This window comes from Onychostruthus taczanowskii, unplaced genomic scaffold, assembly GCF_017590055.1.
Source record: "Onychostruthus taczanowskii isolate IOZ18803 unplaced genomic scaffold, ASM1759005v1 scaffold133, whole genome shotgun sequence".
Taxonomy (NCBI): domain Eukaryota; kingdom Metazoa; phylum Chordata; class Aves; order Passeriformes; family Passeridae; genus Onychostruthus; species Onychostruthus taczanowskii.
In genome coordinates this window covers 648,420-675,667 of record NW_024498496.1, presented here as the reverse complement: position 1 = coordinate 675,667, position 27,248 = coordinate 648,420, and the positions used below count along the sequence as shown (strand labels likewise).

At 40.3% G+C, this 27,248-nt stretch overlaps 1 protein-coding gene across 7 annotated transcripts in view; it reads right to left on the bottom strand.

Moving 5' to 3' along the window:
* Window positions 1-3,287, bottom strand: part of KDM4C (lysine demethylase 4C) — a 239,308-nt gene extending 236,021 nt beyond the window's left edge. For 3 of the 7 annotated variants that reach the window (XM_041396985.1, XM_041396991.1, XM_041396993.1), the window contains exon 1: window positions 3,149-3,284. The gene's annotated coding sequence lies outside the window, so the exon portion shown is untranslated. Of the gene's footprint in view, window positions 1-2,039; window positions 2,124-3,148 lie in introns of all 7 variants that reach the window. The other 4 variants (XM_041396987.1, XM_041396990.1, XM_041396988.1 and 1 more) reach the window with 4 other exon arrangements.
* Window positions 3,288-27,248: the final 23,961 nt, after the last annotated feature.

The window sequence follows — 27,248 nt, the reverse complement described above, 5'->3', positions numbered from 1 at the left end:
CACTTTTCCACAATTTAATTTTACATGGAAATTACTGTTTTTCAAAACAGTTTATGACTATAAACAACTTATCCAGCTACAAAGCCATAGGCTCATTTACCATTTTGGCAACTTATATACTTTTTTAATCAAAGAAATAAACTGTGAAAATGAAACAAAACCTGATTGAGCACAGTCATGTCTGTCATACAACACCTACCCTGAATATAAGTATTTACCTAGGTCTTCTTAGAGACAAGCTACCTGCTAATACTTAGTCTTTTAATTTTATTAGACAGAAAATTCAGCAGGATATCACATGTGTAATGAGGTAAATCCCAACAATCCAATCAAGCTACTCTACATTTTACTGGCAGGAATGTTACAAAGGACCTGGAGCATATTTTGTTTGTAAAGTTCCCTAAAATATCTGCATCAGTCAATGAACTATCCCACCTTGTCTGAGAGTCAGAAACTGACTAGACACTGGATTTTTTTCAGTATCCAGTTTTCAATAAGATGTGTTTTGAACTTTAACTCTGGCAACTTTAATACCTTAAATTTAAAATCCTGACATGTTTTGTAATCTTTATTTATATAGATTATAATGATTATATAGATGGTCCTCAGTTTTCAGGATATACTGCCCTAAATATAGTGTTCCAAATATCCTGTCCCATAAATATTGGGCATAAACAAAATTACAGATGAAAATGAGTACTTGCATAACTCAGTAGTACAACTACTCACACACACAAAGCCAACAACTCAACTGCTATGCGCAATTCCACAATTTTAAACTGGTGAAATTAAGTTGGAGGAAAGGGCAAGACTACAGCAGAATTAATTATGACATACAATGCCACCTATGAAACCTGAAGTAAACTGTAAGTCTTCATATAACAAAAATAAGACTTCATTTATAACAGATATTGGGACTTTGGACCAGCAAATTCTTATTAACATTTTCATTATATGATTTGATTACACAACAATTCCTACCCTCCAAGTATAAAATACTGCTTTATCTTCAAAATATCCCACATGTCTTCTGTGACTCTAAACAAAAATCAAGACAAAAACTCACCACATCACTTGCTGATTTTGAGATATGAATTATCAAACTATCAAGTGACTACGGAGAAGTTTTACTAGAGAAGTACTAAAATCTTAACATTTCAGAACATCACTCTGAACCAACCCTGTGATCATTCAGAAATCTTGCAAATACCATATATTGACAGAATTACAGCAATGCATCTTCCCTTTGAAGCTCCATGTATACTGAATTCATGTTTCAAAAGTTGTTACAGTGAGGTTTTTTAAATTTAAATTGGAGGTGGTAGGATGGAAATACTGCCTTTAATAGCACCACAACCCTATTCACATTCTATTCAGCATAATGTTGATGAAATATATCTCACTACAAGAAAACTAAGAAAAGAAATTAAATATCAAAGTGAATTAGCTGCAGAACTAAGAATCAGACCAACGAAGAGCTGCTCAAACTCAGAAAGTCCTTAATCTACTCGATCCAATATTTTATAATACAGTTAAGCATAAAATTGCATTTTTAATAATTACTATGTTTGCTAATATTACCTTAGGAATATCCTAATAATGAGCAGTTGACAACATAATTCTATTATTTGAATGCAATACTAATTGTGCACCCAGATTTAGCACCGAACTATTTATTTGATTTGTTTAGAAATTAGCTCAAGAAATACAAAATACTCCATGCAATATTCAGCAATAATTAAAGAGTAAAACATACAGGGTTTTATTTTTTCCCTATTTTATCATATTTACCATTTAAAAAAAAAAGACATCAGAGACCAAATTAGATTAGGTTTTTTTAAAACAAACACTGACCAAGGACTTTTCTCTCATATACTTTATTCCAACTCTGATCCAACAGCTGTTTAACAATGTCCACATATCTAGGTGATACATATTGTTTCCTGGGTCAGTCTCTAGAAAAGAAACTGCCAGCACCAACACCACTTCAAATCTAAGCTGAGAAAAAAATTAGCACGAGGGTCAGTAGTTCAACTTACTGTCTTTCAACTGAAAGAGGAATCATGCTTGTGTTTTCCATCTTCTTGTGTTTGGAAAATACTTCTGTGAAGCAATGCCACCAGCTAGTTATGACAGTATAAGCAAAAATAAAGGTAAAACCTAAGTCAAATTTTATCCCGTAGACATAAAAAAAAACCACTGCATTAGGTGTCACTAAGTTTCTTTCTTGTGGAAAAAGTTATTCCACTTAAAAGGTGCTGGTTTAGTAGCCGCTAAATAGGAACTGCAGTTCCCATAGTTGGTAATTCTCAGCAAAAGATCATAAATCTGCACTTCAAAAGTAAAATATAAATGCCGTTTATTCTCTGAGCTAGTATAATTGTTTTAAAAACACACGGACACACGAGTCTTTTTCTTAACACAGTTAACCTGTGAGAAATAATATTTTGAACACACTTCCCACTCACTTTCCCAGCTAAAATCAGAGGAGAGTAAGCTTATTAAGACTACTACCATGATAGAGAGACCTGATCCCAAAACCAGCTTCGAAAGCGTTTTATAACAACGGACAGATGTGGAACAGGCGCTTAATTCAGTTCTTCGCTCAGCACACAACTCTGAAGTCTTAGCTACATGCCGGAATGAACGAGCTGCATCAAAAAGAGACTATCTGGAAAGCCCGCAACAATTTAATCAAATCCCTGAGAGAAACGAAGAGAGATAAAGCTCTGCTTCACCCCGTACACGCACTTCGACCACGCCGAGAACCCGCCCGACCTCCCGGAGAGCTCCCACGGGCAGCCCCGACGCAGAACTGCGGGCCGCGAGCTGGAACGCCAGACCCACTTTTCCCACAGATGCCGGTTTCCCTTCCTCGCCCCGGTCCCAGCCGCCACCCTCTCGTCCGCGGCGCGGAGCCCCAGCACCCATCCCCTCCCGGCGCGGGGGCTGCCGCGTCCCTCCATCACGCCTGAGGGAGCTGCCCGGCGGCACTTCGGCCGCTCCGTCCCGCGCCCCGGAACCCGGGCCCGCCCGGCGATGCTCCGCCGCCGGGACCCGCCGCACACCCCGCTCCGACCTGGCCCGACGCACTTCGGCCGCCCCGCCGCGTCCCCTGCTCGGCCCCGGCCCACACGCAGCCTCATACCTCCTCGCCGCACACCAGCGGCCGCCGCCAGGGCCAGCTCGGCGCTTCCTCCGCACCTGTCCGAGAGAGACTCCAGCGGGCAGGCGCGGCCGGAGGAAGGGATGAGGGGCGGGACGGGGCGGTGTGGGACGGTGTGGGACGGTGTAGGACGGGACAGGACGGGACGGGACGGGACGGGACGGGACGGGACGGGACGGGACGGGACGGGACGGGACTGGGCAGGGCAGGGCAGAGCACGACAGGGACTGGGGCAGGGGCAGGCCGTCTCCCTGCCGCTGGGTCCCCCGTCCCCTCGAGGCTGTCGCTACCCCTGCCCGCACGGCAGACACCTCGCTCCCAGATTTCGGATGACAGCTGCTGGATGCGCACGCGCGCTCGCGGGGGGCAGCGCACGTGACCCAGGGAGCGGCGCCTGGCGCGTCACGTGCCGGGAGCGGGGGGCGGTGCGGAGGGCGCTTCCGGGCGGGGAAGCGGCGCTGTGGGAAAGCGGCGCTGTGGGAAAGCGGAGGAGGCGGCGCGGGCCCGGCCGATCGTGCAGGCTTAGCGGGCGCATCCCCCGCGCATCCCCCGCTCCTGCGGGCCGGAAAGGGCCTGCCCGCTTCTCTGGGACGCGCCCGTGAGCGGCCTGTGCGCCCACCTGGACGCACCCGGGGAGAATGCCAGCGCAAAGCTTAGAGCAAATTCGGTCTGTTAGAGAATCAAAGAATCAGCTAGGTTGGAAATAAACCTTTGAGGCCGTCGAGTCCAGCCTATGGCCGAACACCACCAAGTCAGCCGAAGCATGGCACTGAGTGCCAGATGTTTTCTTAAAACACCTCCAAGGGCGGTGATTCCTATCACCTTCCTCGGCAACCGATTCCACTAATAGCCCTTTTTGTGAAGAAATCCCTCTACACTTAACACCTGTAATCTCAGTTGTAACCTCGGAATTGGCAGGACCTTTCAGGTCCATAGGAATGGTGGATGTCTGGGAGCAAGTTGAAAGGTCGACATGGTTATCCTAATTAATCTCTATGCCATAGTGTTCCATATCAATCAGTACTGCTGTACAAATGTGATTTTGTTTGCAAAAGTTTAGTGTTGCTTTTGGTGAGAAAGGCCCATAGTGCTCAATGCAGTGTCTTTCCTTTCTGAAGTGCCATGGTACAGTATAATTTTGACTGTTCAAATGCTGTTAAAATGAATCGGATTCTGGTTTAATCACTGTGTGATATGCTTTGACTTTACTTACTCATCAGTAATCTGTGTTAATCTTTTATTTTGCTTCTGCTTGCTGTGTTCTAGAACGCAGTGGGAAAAAAAAAACAGAATACGACTGAAGGACAAGACCTTTCCAGTACTTCCTCAAATGTACATATTATGTTAAAAGAAGCTATATTCATCTTTGAGAGTCAAAGACATTTTTTAGTACAGTAAAGAAGCCTGAAAATACAGGACTTTCTGGGCCGGTTTTGGGGGGTTTTTGTTTGTTTGTTTTGGAGGGGAGCATACCTACTGCTGTAAGTTTGCTGCGCTCAGAGACATTTGTGTTATTTTTTCATTTGAACACAATATTATGGACTAACAAAATTTGTGCAGCTCTACCTCTGAATATCTCTGTAGGGCACTACCATATCTAGCAGTGTCTAAAATGAATCTTCCTCTTCTGCCTAGAGAAACAAATTTTATTTCACTGAACATGAGTAGAAGAAACAGAGGAGGTCGTTTGCCTTCTTCCTTTGGTGGGGTTAATAAAATATTTGTTTAATGTTTACAAGAAGAAAGTGCAGCTGCATGCAATTTCTCATTGTTATCTGCTTGCTAGTTCACTATGAAGCAGAAAAGATTGATGACTTTACGTTGTTTTCAAATGTGATCTCTAAGACTCATGCAGAGTATTTGTTGAAGAGAAGATACAGCAATAACTCCTGGCAGTCTTGAATCAACACTCTCCTCATCTGTTGTTCTTTCAGATTACAACTCTGTGAAGCCACAAAATGCCCTTGAGTGTTAAAGTATTGCCAAAGTATGCGCCTCCCACAGCCACGGGCTCAAGCAGTCCCAAGTTATGGACTAAGGGTGCACATGGGTAGTGTGAGAGCATTAATCTTCATAGTGGTGTGACTGTGGAAAGCTATGCCTTAACATCATTTTTCAAAGCCAGTAGCTAAGAACTTCTGGACATAGTGTTAAGTTCTGTAATTTACTTCTGGAAGAAAGGACAGGGCCTTTTTCAGATTAGTTATGTAGCAGTGTGTGATCAATAAATCAGCATTTTGGCTTTATCAAACTGCTCTGGCACAGTGTTTCCAGTACATGTTTATCATGCATGGGTGTATCTCAAAGCACCTGTGAATTTGCTGGCATGTTCTGCCTGGGAGGAAGAGTCTTTTAATTACTGAGGTTTAAGTTCCTGCCTTTCATATTTTGGGCTATGTCTTTAAGTTAGTGTTAGCTAGTAACAAATACCCTGGTCCCATGACAACAACCTTTAAGAGAAAAGGATAACCTGTAAGTTCCCTTACCTGTGTCTTAAGTAGCTGATGCAATATCTAGGCAGCACAAACCTCTGAACAAAAAAATCAGCTTTTTTGCTGGGTGATAGTGTATTTTCTTGATTTCACAGTGGTCAGGAACCACTCCTGATTTGAGGAGTTGACGTCTGTTTGAGTTACAAATTTGTCTTCCATGACACCTCTGGGTGTCTGTTTCAGTATGGTACCACTCATGGTGAAAAAATTTTCTGCAATATACCCTGAATTTCCTGTATTGCAATGAATGTGCTTATCTTGTCTGATCCCTGTGTTTTTCGAAGGAGGCTCCATCTGTTATAGATGGGCAATATGATGATTGGCTCTTGCAATTAAGAGATTAATATTTTGTGTATGTTGAGAGAAGTTTCCTTGATGTCATTGTTTGTTGTTTGGACGTCCACTGCTCTCCCCACAATCCCCTTCCCCCCTCTGCATTGTTGTCACGGGACAACCTTGGCTATCAGGGAAGGCTTGTTACTAGGGAGGGGGGCATGACAGCTCCTGACCTCCAGTCAAGGATGTAGTCTCCACCAATGGACGGCAAAGAAGAAGTTGACTGACAGACTTTGGGGGGTCAGGGTTGCCTGATGCAATGGCAGGGGTGTAAAAGGTGGAGCAGCCATCTTGTAGATGAGCACATGGTTGTTGGACTTACACTCACAGAGCTCTGCCCTTTTTCCTTGTTCAGTCATTTGTTGTGTTTGTAAAGGTTTAATAAACCTTGAAAATTTTAGAAGTGAGGGGTCGTTTCTCACATATCTTTTCTATGCCTACCCACTGGCTAATGGTGGATGGCAATAGGGTTGCCCTGAGACCTCATCCTCTTAAGGCTGAACAAACCTAGCTCCCTCAGTTCCTTCTCATGAGAGATATTTTTCAGTCCCGGACAATTTTGTGGCCTTATGCTAGAAGTCTGGAAGCATGTCAATGTCCTTCATTATACTGAGAGTTGAAAACTGGTCACAGCATGGTGTGACACTCAAACTGGAGCAGAGTATTTAATTTTGGCTTTAAATGTAGGTCATTTCCGTATCACATAGCAGCAACACTCAAAAATCATTTCAGAATTTTAAGTAATGTATTTGCTTAACACTGCAGTCACATAGCTATCTAAAGTTATTTTAGATGTACTAAATGCTGGCTTCTAAAATTCCACTGCGATACTTCTTGAAATACATGAGGTGGCAGCAAATACCAGAAACAAAGCACTGCTGGCCCAAAGCGGAGAAGCTGATGCCAGTGGGACAGGTTTTGCCCTGGTCCTGATACAGTTGTCTAGACTGTGTGGATTGCTGCAGCTTCTGTTATGCTGCATTGAGTTATGTATTACAGAGTGAGTACTGGCTGTTTAAATGTAATAGTGTCAGAAGTATTCACAAATGCCAGAGGTTTATGTCTAAAAAGGAGACAGAAGAGTCCTTCAGCTTTATTCAAATAAAGTGAGAGAATCCTCTGGGGCACACGCCCATGGGGCTTTCTCTCTCGGGGTTTCAGACAGCACAGCCTTCTTTTATCCTAAACTCCCTGCTGCATGTTGCTCTCTTCCTTTCCCCATTGGCTGAGGTACTAGGAAGGTACAGCCTTCCTGAACTTCCTACCACATATTTCCCCCCAAAACCACCTGCAACATATTCCATTCTTGAACCCATTATTTCACCCCTAAGTTCAGAAGTTCAGGCTTGTGCAGACCCTTGCGCTCTGCAACAACCTGTTGCCCAAGGTTAGTACAGACATTAAGACCCACTTCAAAGACATTAATACCCATACCTTCACTCATCACTTTATTTGTAAAGACATTAGCACACATCTTTCTTCTCAATAGTCGCTGAAAATTTCTGTGAGCTGTATATTTCATTAAGAGTATGCAGTTTGGTAATGTTATATAACAGAAGAAACAACTTTTTTTTTTTTTTCTTTAACTGTATGTCTTCTGTTGGTTTTGCATATTTTTCATCATGTTTTTAAAATATGACAGCAATATGTAAGCTTCTAACTCATAATGTTCTGGAAATTCATTAATTCAGATTTCATTAATGAAACTCTGTTGCAGTTAAACATTTCCATGACAGGATGATGAAGTTAGGCACGTTTTAACTGGGAATAATGAACAGTAAAAACACTAGCAGGACAATTAGGGAGTAAGTTTATCCACAGATACAGTTGGTAAGTATCCTCCTTCCAATAATGTCATTCTTTGCAGATGAAAAGTATTTTGAGTGCTCTGTCTCAGAATCTTTCTGCTTTATGTAGAAATTCCCAGAATATCTATGCACCTCTTATAAAGGCCAGACTAGGTAATCATAAATAGAACTTCCAAGCTGAGGATTCACATTAAATATTTATTTCTCTTATATTTACTCTTGACATTGTATTTTAAACATAGAGGGAACCTTAATGTATTTAACATTAATCACTTTCATTAGAAACAATTTTTCTTTCAGCTGAGAGCTGTTTTTCTCAAAGAAAAAGGATAAAATACAGAGACTACTCCATACTGTCTCTGCAGGGCTGTAGTGCTAGAATAGTGCATTTCAAGTCTACATAGGCATCAAGTCTCTGAGGCCTGGATTCTGGCCTCCCAGCCAGTTCAGCCAAGCAGTGAAAGGTTCATTATTTGGTGACACTATATTTTTCTTTGGTCATGTTCTTGCTGCCAAATTTATGGAAAATGGAGTTCTGATTTCCGGTAGTACTGGATAGATGGTCAAGAGTCTTAATTGTACTGTAGTGTGAAAGGGATAAAAAATTAGCAATATATAATCAGATCACCTTGTCTCCCCTTTGTGTCAATGAATTTGTCTTCTTTTCAGTACACTGTTTTCTGTCCTATATTTAATGGTTTTCTAGATCAAAATTTTCACAGTATCTGTCCATTTTGTCTGCAGTACCTATGTGACTTTAATGGGCTTCAGCAGTTTTACATGTATAAAAGGCAATTCCATGATAATGACAAAGTGAAGATGAATATTCAGACAAAGACAAAGAACAGAGTATTTTTTTCTTGCCTCCACTATAAATAAATAATAGAATTCATTTACATAGGTTTACCTGAAAAGAAAGCAAATGCATCTTGTCATTAAATACCTCACCCAGGTACTTAATACTTCCTGTGAATTTGGTTTGTTCATGCCATTCACTAAATGTGGAAAAGTCTTTCAATGTATAAATTAGGCATAGAACCAAAATGGATTCCACTTAGATAAAAGTTTGTGTATTAGGGGAACCAAAATACTTGTATTGGGAAGGTGGTAGAGATGGCTGGAGCGCTGAACTCAGGATGTTCATGTTCTCTTGCTGTATGCAGAAATTGTGCTTTATTTTGGAACAATAGGTGGCAGTCTGTATCTTCTGCTTGTCTCATCCCCAAGTAGTTAAGGCATCTTTCTTCCACAAAAAAAAATAGCTAATATGCTTAGACTGCAATAGCAGAAAGTAAGGCTTGGCTCTGTCAGTAATCAAACTGCTTGCATATAAGCTAAAAATTAAACTTCTCTAAAGTGAAGTCCACACATAATCTGATAAATATGAGCCTGCAAACAAGTGGCATTTAATCATTACTGTCCTTTTTCTGCATTTGTGTGATTTGAGGGCTGACCTGAGAAAAATTGATTACATCTCTTTGTAAAGCCCTCATCCAGGAATATATTCTGTCCTTTCTTACTAAGCAGATGAATATGAGGAGTTTTTTCCTGTTGTCTTGAAGAGTGTGTCTCTGCCCAAGAACAGTCATGAAGGAGCAGAGAGGAGATAGTGGGCAACAAACAAGTAAGTACTGGCTCAAAGATACCACAGAAAGAACTGAAAGTCCAGTTTAGTCTGCAAGACTCCCCAAAGTAATTTGAAACCATGAAAATAAATTGGTTTGTATGAACTACTTTGGCAACTTTTTCCAGTTGAAAGAAGATGGATGTGGACTCTGACACAAGCTGACTAACAAGAAAGGTCAACCACAAGGAAAGTCTGCTGGAAAGTCTGCCCCACCCAATTTCATAGGTGGAAATTTGGAAAGCTTCTTTACAAAAAAAAAAGTTTTAAAAGCATTGCTTCCATCACCTGCAGTGTTTATTCTTTGTTGTTTTGTCTTTAAAACCCCTTTATGTGATAATACAGAAAATATTTGGAATACCTCTACCTTCAGGTCGCTGCATAGAACAAGTAAAAAGGAAGAAAGTAACCAAGTGTATACAACCCAAAGTATTGCATCAGAATACTATTTTCAAGAACTTGCTCTATGTTTAATCTTCTTCAGAAACTGGAAATTGAATGCGAATTTTACTAACTGGAAGTTTCCACACTTAAAATTTTCACTTAAGTTCTACATTGTAGTATTTTACAGTGAGATATAAAAGGTTAGCATTTGTAGAGGAAAAGAGTACAAAGCTAATATAAAGGTTAAGAAAAAAATTTAACCAACTACAGGTTACATAGGTAGAATCTTTTAGTAAATAACTTGTGATTTGTCAGTAGTCATAATGAACATGAAATGTATGAATCTTCTTTGACCAGCCTGATCTCCTTTTATGACAAAGTGACCCACCTGGTGGATGCAGGAAAGTCTGTGGATGTTGTGTACCTGGACTTCAGCAAGGCCTTTGACACGGTCTCCCACAGCACTGTCCTAGAAAAGCTGGCAGCCCACGGCTTGGACAGGAGCACTCTTTGCTGGGTTCAGAACTGGCTGGATGGCCAGGCCCAGAGAGTGCTGGTGAGCGGTGCTGCATCCAGCTGGGGCCAGGCACCAGTGGCATCCTCAGGCGTCTGTGCTGGGGCCACTTCTGCTCAATATTTTTATGGATGAGGGTATTGAGGGGACTGAGTCTTTCATTAGTAGATTTGTGGACAACACTAAGCTGGGATCATGTGTTGATCTGTTGGAGGGTAGGAGGGCTCTGCAGAGAGACCTGGAACGGTGGAAGGATGGGCAGAATCCAATAGGATGAAGTTTAATAAATCCAAGTGCCGAGTCCTGCATTTTGTCCACAATAACCCCCTGCAGTGTTACAGGCTGGGACGGTGTGGCTGGAAAGGGACCTGGGGGTACTGGTGACAGCTGGCTGAACATGAGCCAGCAGTGTGCCCTGGTGGCCAAGAAGGCCAAAGGCATCTTGGCCTGGATCAGGAATAGTGTGGCCAGCAGGAGCAGGGAGGTCACCTTTCCCCTGTACTCGGCACTGGTGAGGTCACACCTTGAGTGCTGTGTCCAGTTCTGGCCCCTCAGTTTGGGAAGGACCTTGAGACACTGGAGTGTGTCCAGAGGAGAGCAATGAGGCTGGTGAGGGGCTTGGAACACAAACCCTGTGAGGAATGACTGAGGGAGCTGGGGGTGTTTAGCCTGGAGAAAAGGGGATTCAGAGGTGACCTTATCACTCTCTACAACTCCCTGAAAGGAGGCTGTGGTCAGGTGGGGGTCTGTCTCTTTCTCCAGGCAGCAACTGACAGAATAAGGTGACACAGTCTTAAGCTGCACCAAGGGAAATATAGGTGGGATATTAGGAAAAAGTTTTTCATGGAAAGAGTGATAAAGTTCTGGAATGGCCTGCCAGGGAGGTGGTGGAGTCACCATCCCTGGATGTGTTTAAAAAAGACTGGCTATGGCACTTGATGCCATGGTTTAGTTGAAGTGTTAGGGCATGTGTTGGACTCAATGATCTTTAAGGTCTCTTCCAACCTCGTGAATCCTTACATTTGGAATTTTAACAATTCATCATTTTGAGAGTTAATGTAACTAAATATTGAAATAAATTTTGACTTTTCATTTGATAGTCCGCAATTTGTTTGCTTTATTTTCAGAATGAGAGTCTACACACTTCTTTAAAAGGACTGAAAAAAAAAAATTTGGTTAAATTCAAAGTACTTATGCTGTCATGGTTCTGAGAAGCAGCATGAATTGCTTGAAACATGAGAAACAATATGAACCATTAAAGAATTTGGAATGTATGAACCAAGAAACTCTTGAAGATTAGTACATTTTTGGTCTCACTCATGATTTGATTTGATGTAGCCGTTGCTCTTCTTAGATACAGCTATCCATTCCATTAATATTACTGTAATAAAACCAACAACATCAGATCACCAGAGGAAGTCCAAAAATATTCTTAATGTCACCTGACACTTATTTTTTTATGGGTTTGATTTTTTCCTAGCTTTAAAACAGTGAAGAATAGCATCTGCTGTACTGGAATCAGAAAGGATTAAACCAGCAAAATTTCTGACTTGTGGAGTAGTATACTTGTCTTGGATGGTGATGATCTTGACTCTATTAAAAATGCCCAAAATGACTTCAGAAAATGGAAAATACTAAAATCAGTGATCCTAACTGCAGAATGATAAATACGACATAAATTTTTGAAGAGAAATGCATCCAGTAGAAAAGTGGATGTGTCAGAATCGCCCACTAGCTCTCAACAAAATGCCAAGAGTGGCCGTTCCCAGACGCGATGCAATCTGAGTAACAGTAGAGCAGGGCTCACTCTCTGTGGAACAGTGATGTGCTAAAGTGCTGCAGGCAGAGACAAGAACGAGGGAATCTTATAGATTCCAAGGTGGTTTATTACCAGGGAGGGTCCAGGGATGAAAGACCACAAGCCCTGGTGTGCAGGGACTTTTATACAGGGGAGGATCTAGGGGAGGGTTCATTTTTACTGACCCAAATAGTTCCAGCTCCTGGGGCTCAGTTGGTACATGTGGTAGTTTTCTGGCCCAGTGGTCCCAATCATCTACGGAGTTAAACTTCCAGTTTTTAGAACTCTGACCCCAGATCTGCAGAGTACAGCTGGTATCCTCTGGTATTGGCCACCATCTGTAGGTAACCTTACCAGACAGGTGGAAAAAGGGTTACTTGGGCTGGCCACTGAGAGACACATGGTCTCTCCTGTTTACTGAGGTTAGCAAGGGTGATCCATACATTTCACCTTGGTTGAAAGACTATCCAGGTGTTACTTGGAGGAAGGAAATAAAGAAGGCTAAAAATTGTGAGCAAGGAGTATGTCATTGTCAGTCTTTTTAGGAGCCCTTGGTGAGTCCTGGTGTTGTCCTGGAGTTGCTCTCTGGTTTTTTACTGGGTCCCCTGTTGGAGCTTCTGATGGTTCCATGAGCTCCCACAATGGCTGTAACTGAGGTTCGATATTTTCGGCTGGCATCCACCTGGGTCCCACACCTGTGGACACACAAGTGTTAGGAAAATTAATCCACAAACATCAGAGGTTTATGTCAAACAAGGAGACTTTTTTCAAATATTTATTCGAATAAATTTTGAATATTTATTCTAATAAAGGGAGAATGCCCATGGGGCATTCCCCTGGGGTCTCTCAAATTTTTGGAGGACACAGCCTCCCTTTTTCTCCTAATTTCCTGTCTGCATTTCCCTTCTCTCTTTCCCCATTGGCTGAGGTACTTGAGAGGTTCAGACTTCCAGATATGCCTGATAACGAAGATTTCCCTCCAATGTGTAACCCTCCCTTTTCATTTTTAATTCTAACAGAATTTAGGGGTTTTTCTTCCCCATTGTTCTTTTCATCTTCCAATGTCTACTTTCATATATCAGCAAATCTAAAGTTTATTTGTAAAGGCAAATATCTTTTTCCATTCATCAATCAGTGGAATCCTTCCCATTGTTTCTTTTATCTCCCAGTGGTAGTTTTATCTACCAGCAGATCCACAGCTTGTTTGTAAAGACAAATTCCTCTTGCAAGCAAATCCCCTTCCCCAGGTGACAAGGGGCAAGGCCCCTGAAACTTGTCCAGTTTCAGGGTCTGTTACAAATGCTGGTGGTTTTTCTTTGAGTTTAGCTTGGGTCGTATACTAAAATACCTAAAAATGGGTGGAACTGTTTCCGTGAAGGAAAACATAAAGGGCTGTGTGTCGCTATAGGACACAAGACAACACGACGCAGACACACTACTGTTCTCAGGCCAGGAAGAGAGAGATTTATTTTCTGACTCTTACTTTTATAGATTTCCAAAGGTAACATAGGATCAGAGGGTGAAAGTGCCACCTCTCCAGGGACACTGGACAAACGAGCAGTCCATCAAGTTTCTCCTCCTCCATAGAGGAATGCAAAACAATAAGTTGTTTACAGAAAGTGTGTGAGAAAGTTTGAGACAAGAATGAAAACATCAGAAGGCTTAGAAAAATCTTAAGAAAGCAGGGCGACAGCTGTGCACAACCTTTCTGTTGTAGATAGTATCTCTACTCCCCTTTTTTGTTTTTCTAAGATATTCTTTAATGTTCTGTGGGCCCTTTCTACAATGGATTGGCCTGTGGAGGAGTGAGGGATGCTAGTGGTATGTATGACACCCCATAAATTGAGTCATTCTTGTAATTTTTGAGATATATAAGCAGGTCCATTATCGGGTTTTATTTCTTGGGGGATGCCTAGTGATGCAAATGCTTGTAAAAAATGGTTTATTGCATCACTGGTCTTTTCTCCACTATGAGCAGAAACAAAAAGAGCACCTGAAAATCTATCTATGGATACATGTAAATATTTTAATTGCCCAAAAGATTGATAGTGGGTAACATCTCATTGCCATAAGCTGTAAACTGTTTAACCCTCTAGGGTTTACACCACCTCCAAAGGAGGGTATGACATGTCTTTGGCAATCTGGGCAGGAACTGACAATAATTTTGGCCTGTTGTCTTAGTATATTAAACATGCATGTGAGCTCTGGGGCATTTTGATGGTAGAAAGTGTGGCTTATCCGTGCTTGCTCTAGGATGTTTGGTAAGGTGGTCTGTAGAGGCATGGCCAAGAAGTCTGCTTGTGCATTCCCTTCTGCCATGAAGCCTGGGAGTGAGGTGTGCAATTGAATGTGGGTAAAAAATAAGGCTGTTTTCTAAAGGAAACAAAGAAAATTAATTTTGTAAGTAAATACATAGCTTATGGTTGGAGACTGTTTTAAGTAACACTCCTTCAGCTCTCTCAACCACTCCTGTAACATAAAAAAATCAGTAACTAAATTAAAAGCAAACACAAATTTTGAAAAAATGTGGGTGGCTGCTATGAGCTCCACAATTTGTGGTGAGCCTTCCATCTGTTCAATGTCTGATTCACATTCCTTTGTATTTGGATTCTGCCAGGTAATCACAGACTTCTGGGATTTTCTTGAACCATCTGGCTTTGCAAGGGTTTTCAAATTAATTCAACAGAAGTATGCTGTTGCAGCAGGCAACCATTGGTCAGAGTGCTGTGTCCTTCCCAAGAAGCATCCTTAGAAGGATGTCCTGGGCCACAGGCACATCCATGCTCTCACCAAGTGAGAGCAATCTCTTTTAGGATCTGGGTGATGCCAAAGAAGGAGATGAGGTCCTTGTGGAGTTACAAGGAGAGCCTTTATTGCTTCTGCCTTAAAGGGAGTCCAGCAATGAAGAGACTACACAGGCAGGAGAAACAGGGATTTATATAGGAATTGTGAGGGGCAGGGCAGAACATTGGGATGAATGAGATGAGGGCACAGGGGCGGAGCAAAGGGGAGCAATGGGGTACAAAGAATCAACATAGGGAACCAAAGCATTCTGGGGAGAATCTTTTAGCTCACCACAACCAGGCGGTTATGGTTTAGGGGTTGGCTCTCCAAGGGAGTGCAGGAAACCTTTCCTTGGCTGGTTTTCTGGCCTCCACAGAATGCAATACCTTAGGTTTAGAATAATGAAATTTGCTAAAGCAAATTGAAAACATTCAGATTGCTGAAATAGCCAATCTAAATTATTAGAAGAAAGAGATACAGAGATAGCTGAAAAATCCTTCCCAAAAGGGATAGAATTTGGAATCTAGCCTTCATAATTAGTTGAGGTATGATTTCAGGGTAGGTAGTAATTGTTCTGTTCTGTTGGTATGATAAAAAGAAAATTAATAAAGAGTCCTGTATTTTTAAATCCCATGGAAAAATTAAACCATTCAATTGAGAGTACTCCCCCTGAACTTCAAATAAAAAGGGTAAATTAGGGTTGAATCGATGGGCTTGACGCAACTCAGTGGCTCACAGCACTTTATCCAAGGCTTCCTGGGCTTCCTTGGTGAACTTTCTGGGCAAATTCAAAGCTGTGTCCCCTCTCAGTAAATCAAATAGGGGGGCTAAATCCTGATTTGCAATTCCTAATAATGATTGAATCCAATTGATAGTCAGAGGAGTCGCTGCATCTCATTGCGGGTCTTAGGTTGATCTTTTAGTTGCAAAGCCTGGGGTGTAATCGGCTGCTCTGTGATTTTGTATCCAAGGTATTTCTAGGGAGGAAGCTGTTGTATCTTTTCCTTGGTTACAGTGAATCCAGTGTTCTACTCTGCTGAGATGATGTCTTGGGAAGTTTCCTGGAGGGCTGAATGGTTTTTAGCGGCTATCAGGATATCATCCATATAATGAAAAATAATGATGTGTGGATGTTTCTCCTGAATGGGAGGCAAAATTTTAGCCACATACCACTGACATATCGTGGGAGAATTTTTCATTCCTTGTGGCAGCACAACTCAATGATATCTTTTTAAGGGTGCTTTCTGATTGATAGAAGGAACTGAGAAAGTAAATTGTGGTGCCTCATCTGGGTGCAAATGAATATTAAACAACTGGTGAGGGTAAACCAAGCTGTAGATGTCCCATTTCCTCAATAGTAGTATTAACTTCCTCAGGTCTTGGAGGAAGCACCATTTCTCACTATGTTGTTTTTTAATCACAAATGTGGGGATATTCCAGGGGCTGGTAATTGGAACAAGATGACCTTTGTCTATCCGTTGTTTAACCACTTGTTCAAGCATGACCACTTTCTCACATGGCAAGGGACACTGATCAACCCAGATGGGCCACTTTGATGTCCAAGTTAAAATTTTAGGGTGTCACACTCATCAACTGCCCATGTTAAAAATTTGTTTCCCACCTTACTCCCCATTGTGACAGTAAGTCGCTTCTCCACAAGGCTTGTGGTTCATCCTGAACCACAAATGGCTTGATAGTGGCAACACATCCATCAGGGCCCTTAAAACAGATAGGATGTAGGCTACGAAAGCTGGCACAGTGGCCCCTTATACATGACAAAGTGTCTAATGATGGGGTTGTGGTTCGCTCTGGCAGCCAATGGTGTTCTGAGATTAGTGTTATGTTGGCTCTGGTGTCAACAAGTCTCTTGAGGATGATGTTTTTTCCCATGTGGCTTGCAACACAGCTGATCTATGGGCGTCCACTCCTAGCACAAGCGATGAAGGAGGTATTACACTGTGGTTCGGGTAAAAAAAAAGCTTGTGCAATTATTGTTCCATGAGGAATGAAATGGGGGTCAGGACACCTGGCAAGGACTGTGATTTCTTTGCTTGCTAGAACAGAAAGTGTCACATAAAATCCTTCTGAGCTGGTCCTACTGATTACTGTGATTAAGGACTTATGTGGCGGTGGTTCCAGGCCTAACTGTCCTGTGGAAATAGTATGATGCACGATATCCACTGGCTGCACAGTCAGCAGCTCCAGTCTGGTGCCTGGGGGCATTGCAGCTGGGAGGTCGGTGAAGAGGCACCGCAGCTGTTGATTTGAGGGCAGCTGGTGGTCTCTGACGTGCTTGACAGGGATGTTTGTGTCATCACGTGCCACTGCTCTGCTGGTTGTTTCCCGCCTGGTGACAATGGCATCCCTGTATGTGGTGAGACTTTTTAGTGCCTTGAGAATGCTCTTTACACCCACAATGCTTTTGTGATGACTTTGTTTTTGGTTAATAACAAAAACAAAGTTCTTTTGCGAAATGTCCTTCCTTGCCACAATTGTGTCAAGGCCTTAGTTTTTGTCATTGCTGGATTTTAATGGTGTCCTTAAAGGCTGTGAGAGCCTCTGCTAATACTTGTGTTTGGAGCATAGCAGTTTATTCTTGCTGTTTCCTGTTGTCCTCCTGAGCAGATGTTTGTGGCTGGAGTAGAGTAGAGCGCTCCAGAGTTGCTATGCAGTTGCGTGCCTCGATTGTTCGATGCATGTCCTCTATGGGCTCAGGATCAGAGGGCAACGCAAGCAGTGCCTTTTTACATTCAGAGTTAGCATTTGAGACCGCCAACCATTTTCTTATCTCATTGCTGCTTCCAGTAAATTGTTCTTATCTCAGCCTTTTGCACCTCCAGTTCTTCTCTCCAACACACCCAAAGAAGGGCAAAGGAAAAGCAGGGGAGTGAGCAAGTGCTATGTGGTTTCAGTAGTAGCACTAAACTGGAGAATACCATTCCTAAACCAAGACACTACTCTGAAAAAAACTCATTGAAGGAAAGGAAAAGCAAATAGGAACAGCAGAGCAGAACCAAAAAAAAACCCAAACCAAACCCAAACAAAAAAAAAAAAAAACAAAAAAAAACAAAAAAAAACAAAAAAAAACAAAAAAAAACAAAAAAAAACAAAAAAAAACAAAAAAAAACAAAAAAAAACAAAAAAAAACAAAAAAAAACAAAAAAAAACAAAAAAAAACAAAAAAAAACCAAAAAAAAACCCCCCAAAAAAAAAACCCACTAAACTTCCAAAAGAAGCAGGAAAAGAATAGGTATATAAGGACAAAATTACATAACTGAGAAAAGAATTATTATAATTGGTCAAAGCAAGACTCTCTGAAATCCACTGATATATTAATTTCCCCAGATTAAGTGTGGAAGGCAGGATTTTGGAAGAACTGGGTTTCTAGGGTCCTGCCCTCTGACACACAGTCTAGCTACTGATTGCAATCCTGAACTGAGTTTGGAAGATGGAACACCAATTTGCTATTCCTTCACAAAAACACTAATTGTAGGAAGAGGTTGCTGCGGCAGCAAGTAGCTTTATTCATCTTTGGGCAGAGTAGATGCCAAAAGGAAAAAGCGTTCAGATTTTTTTGCAGAATTCCTCTTGTCGTGAGTAGAAATGTACAGATAAATTCCATTCTTGCCTGATTGATTTTTTTAGCTCTTCCATTTGTAACTCATAATAATTTTTGATATTATTTCTGGCCCTTTTCCCCCCCTTTTTTTGTCATCTGAAGCTTGATAAAGTATAGTCAAGTCTTTTTTACCTGATACATGTTTTAACAAAAAGTATGATCACTGATAAAAAATAATCCATACTTAGGAAAAAATTTAAAAGGTTTGATCTTGCGTAGTTACACAACAGTATACCCTCTTAGCAACCTCTCCTGAGCTGTGAGAAGCTGGAATAATTTTTTTTTCATTGGGGTCTAGCACCAACCCTTAGACTGCTTAACTGATTTTTCAAGCTAAAGAGATGTGGGACAATATAACCATGACCATCACAGAAGAATATAAAGCTACAAAAACATCAGAAACAAGTTGCATTTTGCACATAAGACCATTGTGGGAGAGACTCAACTTCTTACTTTTTATCTATGGAAAAAAGAGTTGGTAGCTATCTAGAAAGAGAAAAATATTCCATATAAAATAAAAAGCAGCTGTAGTGCAAACTCTAGTTAATATGGGAGCGAAATGACTGTTAGAATATTAATTACTGGAAAAACATGTAAAGTATGCAAGAAATTATGGTAATAATTTCATTGTCAGAAATTTTTGTGAAGTAGAGGGATAAAATACAGTACTTTTCTAATAAATAGAAATATATTTGCACACTCTACCAAATACCTATTCTGTATTTATTTCACTAAAAATTCAAGTAATTTGACAGTCATGGGTAATCAAAAAGCACAAAATATTGGCCACATTTCAGAACAGAATTGACCAATTTTGGAAGAGGGTCAGCATTAAAATAGTGTTTTTCGTTGTTGTTGTTTCTAAGAACAGCTATGAAACAAATGTTTGTCACACTGTTCATTGTTATTTTTAAAACTGACATGTTATTCATTATAGCTTTGTGTATTATTTGTATCTTTCTCTGAGTCAATGCAAGATGACACTCAGATGTAACATTTTGTACTTTCACAAGCCTAAGCACACATTGATAATATTTACTTAGAGGGAAGCTGGCAGATCCCCTCCCACCAAAAGCTTCCCTTGCTCCATCCAAATGTCTTTTCCATGGTCCTTTATGTCCCCAAGTTCTCAAAAACTGGCAAAGGGGAACACTGTGATTTTTTGGAAGGCAAGGATTTTGTGGAGGGTGAGGATTTACTCAACCCATAGCAAGTGGACAGGACGTAGTTCACATCCCAACACATCCTACTTCTAAATCCTCTGTCAGAACAACTTCACCAGGTTCTGCAGGGCAGAGGAACATGTAGCAAAATATGACTGGGTAATTGGATGGGTGGGAGTAGGAACAGACGTAGACACTGGGGGACAGGGATGGGAGGCACAAAGGAGATTACATTTTACTTTAACTTTTTACTTGCTAAGAGTTTGTGATAAATTTCCTGGTAAGTATAATCATATGACTGACAGTGTGTTGGCCTCTGTAGGGTCTTCCTTAAGAAAAGGATTATGAAGAATTTTATTAATGTGAACAGGAAAAATTTACCATTTTTATATTACTTGATACCGAGTAATTTACTTCTTATTTTATTGGGCAGTCAATATCAAAACATGTGGCAAATGGCTGAAGCTAACCAGAGGGAAAGTTGTCAGTCTTTTTCATCCACATGTTCTTCTGAACAGGACTAAATCTTCAAATGAGTAAAATCATTTTACAAGGAAATAGAACCCTTAAAGCTGTGATCCTCTGATTGTTTTATTAAACAGGCTGTTGGAAATTCTCCAATTTTTTGACACAGTATTTCAGACTATTTCACTGAACATTTAATTGTTTTGTTGACAAATATTACTATTCATATACATTTCCATATACATTAAAATTGCAGAGCCTTATACTTATTTACATTCTCTTACTACCATGCAGGTTTTTTTATTCTCTTCATCCATTTTTAATTTCTTCTGTTATTTCCTGCCAAGTAATTGCTGAAATGCTCAGGCTAATTTATAAACAAATGTTCTTAGAGAAACATGACACATACTCCTTGGTACATTTAAAATGTAAGGTAATACATTTCCAGGTTTTATTATCTACTTCTTAGTAATGGGTGACCTGAGTTTAATTATTTGTTTATTTCATATATGATTGAATGGGTTAATGAGATATGTCCAGGAGAGCAAAATTATTCTATTATTTTGATTTCAATACCACTACTGCTTTTTATTACTTTAGGTGTTTCTGAGTACTAAGTCCCATTTTAGAGTACATATTGCTAACCTTGATTAAGAATTGATTAGACAAGGAGGTACAGACTGTATTAGCTAGTACTCCTCACCCAGTGTTTTCCCTACCAATGTGTCTAGACTGTTTCTTTGGAAAGACATATTTCTGGATTTTAATTTTGTTTTACAGAATACAAAACCTCTGTTGGAACAGTAAGGACAGTTACATGGTTTTGTGTCTGGACGTTCCTTATAATTACATGGTATTATGTTTTAAAAAGCAACTGTCTCTCAGAAAAGGAAGTGTGATTGTGCTTTCACCTTCTGCAAAATTTTCAGAGTCTGTATTTCTAGTTCACAGAAACCTTAATCAAGTAAAAAACAAATGTGATTTGATCCTATTATTTATTTCAACTTTTTAAAAAGATTACCAAAGACAGAATTGCATAATGCCATTTTGCAATTGGTAAACGTAAGCACAGAGAAGATACATTTTAAATATTTGCACTTAGGGAGGCTAATATATTAGCACTGTTAGGAGATACTGATCTCTAAAGTTCTCATACAGCAGTAGTAAATTAACAGGCTAGCCTTAATTAACTAGGTGTACATAGGAAAGTGAAGATGGAGAGATTAATCCATGGGTAACAGGGACTGAGTGTTATAAAGGCAGGTGTAGTATGAAACTATATAATTTTCAGAAGTCAGTGCTATGGAAATTTTTACTTCCTCTTGCCCCTGTTCATCTATTACTTAACATTTTGCCATGTCATCCTTTGGGAGAGTGACTGTATTGATAAAATTATGAGACAGTGTGTCCTTTATCATAATTACGTTGAAAAACAGCGAACGAATTGATAGTAGCATCTGAGATTTCTCAGCTTCCCTCATCATTGTACATGGCCATGCTAATTTAATAACCTGTTGGCTACCTTTACATCCAAATCAACTGAAATGCTGAAAATCATGAAATTAAGATTTAGGATTTCCTCTGCAGGCTTTATCTAGTCTCTAGACATATACATTAGAATATATTTTTAGAATGATTTTTTTAGTTTGCTGTTTTCTCCCTAGGATGCATACCTTATTTAGTAAATAGGTAGATATTTGACTATTTTTTCAGCATTAGATTCTCTGTTACTCCTAACTCACTCTCAGTTCTTTCTCTTATTCTTTGCCATTGGCCAGTCCTGTTGCAGTTTCTATTTCTGATGGAAAAACCAACTGCATATTCCACCACTCTTCTTCCACATAAACCATATTGACAATGACCAGCATTTTCTATCAGTCTGTCAAGTAGATATCCCAAGCTGCATTTTTCATTTTCTTGTTGCAGTCTGTCTTCCCAATTGCTCCCCAGAGACTGAGCATTTTTCCTTCTCCATATGAGTCAGGATATTGCCTTACCATGCTGTACTAAAAAACAAAATTCTGGATTAGATTAAGCTCATTATCAAGTCTAAATCATGTAGAGAGTCAAAGCATGTTAATGCAGTACTGCACTGAATTAACATTAATGCATGCTTTGTGGCCAAAACTGCAGAATCATAGCTGTACAAATCATGTGCAATCTCTCAGAGACCATAAGTGGGTGGCAAGTCATGGTCAGGTAAAGCATGCTTACTGTACTTGGCATATTTACAGGACGTATGGCTGCATCCTAAGAAGTCTAGTAAGTGTGTGTGAGCCAGTCCTTTTAAGGAGCTTATATTGTAGCCATATTTTATAGTTTTTACTTTGTGGGGTGGTTTTCTCCGTTTTTTTTTTTTTTTGGTTTTTTGGTTTTTAGCAAGAACAGCAAAAACATATCTAATACCACAACTAGGACATTGCAACATCTTACTCTTTTTCTGAGTTATATGTTAACTAAGATATTATGTAACATTAAAGTATTTATTCACTTTTGATTTCAGAGACAGATTCTTCATTGCTGGTTCAGTCTTGATGTAGATTTAAGAGTTCATTTGATTGTTCACTAGGAGTTTGAAAAATATCAAACACTCTAACCAACTGCAAATGGTCAAGAAGACAGCTGAACCAATCTTTGCAGCTTCTAGTTTGTTATCAGAAGAACCAGTCCCATTTCTTTCATTCCCCTATCCTCACCATGCAGTGCCACTTCCTACCTTGTACTGCCTGTGATAGTCATCTCCTGTGATCATTTGGTAGGCCAGCAAAACTTATTCATCCAAGAAAATCACCCCTCTTTTTAGGATGGACACAATGTAATGAAATCTTATGTTGATTCATTCAGGAACTTCATCTTCATTTATATGGGCAAATCAATGTGTATGTAGGCACAGTCAGACTATGATCAAACACAGTGCCATAACTGATTGTAGGCCACCTAGAGCCAGACAGAAAGTATGTTTTGATGGAACCACTTGTTGCATTTGCAGAACTGGTTTAAATAATCCCTTTAAATCATCAATCATTACAGTTCTGAAAGCAACAGCTTTCTTTAAGCAGATGAGGACTCAGAAACTCCCCAAAAAGGGAAGTTCCCCTAAGGAACTGCAGGATTTCTTCTTGATACAAAGATACAAAGATGAAAGAAATTTGCCATATTGGAGCTTCTCTGATTTATAGAGAAGAAATTCATAAACTTTTACCTCGAACAGTGACAAGGAAAATAGCTTTATAATAGATTTCCTTTTACTAAAGGATCTTGTTCAAACCCTGAAAGACAAGCAGCTGTGACCCAATTTTGCAACAGGAGAAGGATTTTTATTTGGTGTTTTTCAAGATGAGATGGTTTCACTAATATCTCTTGGACTGATAATCTAGATAGACATCTAGGATTTGAGATTTTTTTTGAAAGAAAAGGTTTTGCTGAATCTGTCATCTCAATGTTTGTATAGGTGTGCTAGCTGAAGAACAAACAAAGGTAATGATAATTCCCTTTCTACTCTAGAAATAACAAAAAAAAATTCTATGCATATACAAAATCTAGTCTCCTGAAAAAAATAAATTGCAACTTTTAGACTTCCTGAATTTGCAAAATCTGTGTATTCTGTTGCATAATACCTTTAACTCCTAGATAAGAATAAGAGAGGTCAGATGTTTATTTCCCAAAGAATATCTCAGTACCTTGTCATCATGATACACCTGTTAGTGTCAGCAGTATACAGGTCTCTGTGTGCCAGGGAGAACTTTTTTATTGCCTAATAAAACTAGATTAGGCAAGAGAAATTCTTGTAATGCAATATCTATTACATAGTTATTCATAATAGATAACACCTCCTGATATATTTACATAGGCATTGCTCTTATCATATAGCCATATTCAGTATTTAAAAGCCAATGGACACAAATAACATGATAAAAGAGTTAACATACCCAGTATTAAGTAACTGAATTTGCATTCAAGGTCTATCAAGCTTACCTTTGAACCAATTTAATAAAGAGCAAATGGCAAAAAAGAGAGACTGGAAAATCACCTACGCAGCAGCAAAGAATCCTGTCTTTGTAAGAAATCCAGTACAGCTCCTCCTGGCCTTCTTGGGAAGGTTTATAGAGGACATTAGTGGGCTTTTGTAAGGATTGAGAGTGATAACAGGGAAAAAACACCCATGTATTTAATTGTCATTTGAGTTTTTAGAAAGGAGAAGTGTTTGTCATAGACTGAGCAGCAGCTGCCCTGCTTAGCTGTGTGTCAAGAAAGTATCTGGCCATTCAGTTAGTCACAGCATGAGTGAGCAAAGTGGCAGATGGAGATCAAAACAGTGATGGTGGGGGTTAATACTCTTTATCTCTTCTGTGGAAATCCCCAACTCCAAATATAAAAGGAGGTAAGTATGAAAAAGGTTTAAAAGAGAATTAAAAGGCTGAAAGATTAAGAGATTTTTTTTTTTTTTTTTTTGCCAGAGGACTGGATTATTAAGGGGGGTTTAGATTAATTTAAAAGCCTGTGGGCAAAGCCTACAGAGGGTCCCTACCTAACGATGTGATTGTTACAGGAGAAAGTCCAGACACCAAGTGCACCTCTGGAATCTACTGACCCTGACAAGGCTCACCCAGGGCATGCACACACTGCCTGTGAGCCCAAGGTCTCCATTTCACCCCAGCCCTAGACCCTCAGCTGTCTTGCCATATGCTGGTCTCCAGCCAAGTCTGGCCCTGCTAGCTGGGCAGACCTCAAACCTACTTGGTAGCTAGTTTTCCTCCTCAGTGTAGCTCTCAGATAGCCATTGCCCACTGTCTTTAGTCCTGTCTGCTGCATGGACTTCAGACTGAAGATGAAACTTTGTCTATTGTCCTACTTGTAGTTTCATCTCCTTTTGCTCTTGCCTGGGCCTGGTCCATCTCTTGCCTGGGACTATCAATGGATCCTACTACCAACACCTGTCTCACCCTGCTATGACTATACCTGTGGGACCATGCCCTGGAGTCATTCTTAACTCCTGGAACACCTAGCTGGAGGGAGAAGCAGGACTGTGGTGCTCTCTGACAGAAGAAATGCAAAAAACAAACTAATACCTAGTACCTTAAAAACCTTCTGACACTTGCTTTCTTCAGCATTTGTCCACACATGAAATGGAATTGGAAGGGCTTTGCTTACATGTATATTCAGTGAATATCCCCAGTCTGGTGGAGTCCTCACTGACTGGAAAAGAGGAAGGATAACCATTTTGGAAAATATGAACATTTTCCAAATAAAAAGGAAGACCCAAAGGAAGACCCAGTGAACTACAGGCCAGTCAGTGTCATCTCAGTGCCCAGTCAGACCATGAAGCAGATCCTTGTGGAAACCATGCCAAGGCACGTGGAGGATAGCAAGGTGATTTGTGATGGCCAACATGGCTTCACTAAGGGCAAATTGTGCCTCTTTGAAGGCCTTCTGTGAAGGATTATAGCATTGGTGGATGAGGGAGGAAGAACTGACATAATTTACCTGGACTTGTGCAAAGCATTGCACAGAGTCCTGCCTACCATCCTTGTCTCTGGACTGGAGAAACATGGATTTGATGGATGAATCACTCAGTGGGTAAGGAATTGGCTGGATGGTTGTGCTCAAAGAGTTGTGGTCAACTGCTCAATGTCCATGGAGAGATCAGTGATGACAACACCAATCTGTGTGGTTCAGTCAACATGCTGGAGGGCAGGGATGCCATCCATAGCAACCTGGACAGGCTTGAGAGGTGTGCCTGTGTAAATCTCTGGAAGTTCAACAAGGTCAAGTGTGAGGTCCTGCACCTGGATCAGGGGAATCTCAAGCACAAACACTGTCTGGGCAGAGAGAGATTAAGGGTACCCCTGAAGAGAATGACTTGAGGGTGTTGATGGACAAGAAGCTGCATTGTTCTTTTTGTACTGACAGCTGTAGTACTTTTCAAATATTATTTTAAACAAAGAATCATGTTACAGATATATTTGCAGAAGAGAAAAAAAATCTGTGTTAAAGATGTCTCAAATTAAAAGGTAGCAATACAGTACAAACCCATTTACAGTTACGTTACAAACCCACAAGCAGGAGCAACTATGGAGATATTAATTTAAACTGCTAAAAACTTTCTTTTTTTTTTTTGAGGAATTTCTACAGAACAAATCTTGCAACAGAACAGAAGTCAGCATATGTTGGACTAAGTCTGTATTGATACTCACATTTTTTTCTTTTGCTTTACCTGTTGAAATGTCCTTAACATTACAAGTGCTTTTCACTACTTTAAGGAATTGTAGATAAAGGAAGAAAGGATTATAATATAACTGCTTTTGAAGAGTAAACTTTATATTTATTCCATTAAGAGTTTACATGGGTTCAGTGATCAGCTGAACAAATTTGGGAAAAAAGTACATTAAGGACTATGAAATGCAGAAATCCCAGGATGGTAACTGAAATACTGCAGATTGGTATCAGTACATCTTTTTGCCTAGTCTTGTGTTTCTCCTTAGGTAGCTGTCACTGTATCAGAAACACTGGCCAGTATCAGAAATTGGTTATGACTACAGATAACACTGTAATCTGACCCAACCTCTATGGTCTATGGTACAGTGGTGCAGAGGCACATCAGCTGGCATAGATTTTCCTCTGTGGGTTATAGGTGGGAACTGGAGTGAATCTTAAAAGAATACAACACAATTTTCTTATTTTGAGAATTCATTATTTTAAACGAGCACAGAAGGATAGTTCCATCACCACCGATGAACCTTGCAGTATTAGAACTTTTATCTACTAGTCTAGTATTAGAACTAGTATTAGATCTTTTATCTACATCACAACTGGTGTCAAGACGTTCAGAAAAAGCTTTAAAATGTCAGTGTTAGAGAAAGTACATATAACATGTCACTTTAATTTAAAGGGTATAAGGCACTCCTTTTAAAGTCTCTTACTTTATCTAACAAAACTGATGTCCCAAAAAGCTACATAGCAGCTCACATGGTCAGCTCATCAGGCAAAGACATTTGCATCCCTGAGCTTTGTGCAAACAGCTGTAATAATAGCAAGATGTGGTTTCCCAATCCTTTCTTCTCTTCCAAGAAACCTCCTTCCTTCTGCTGATATGCA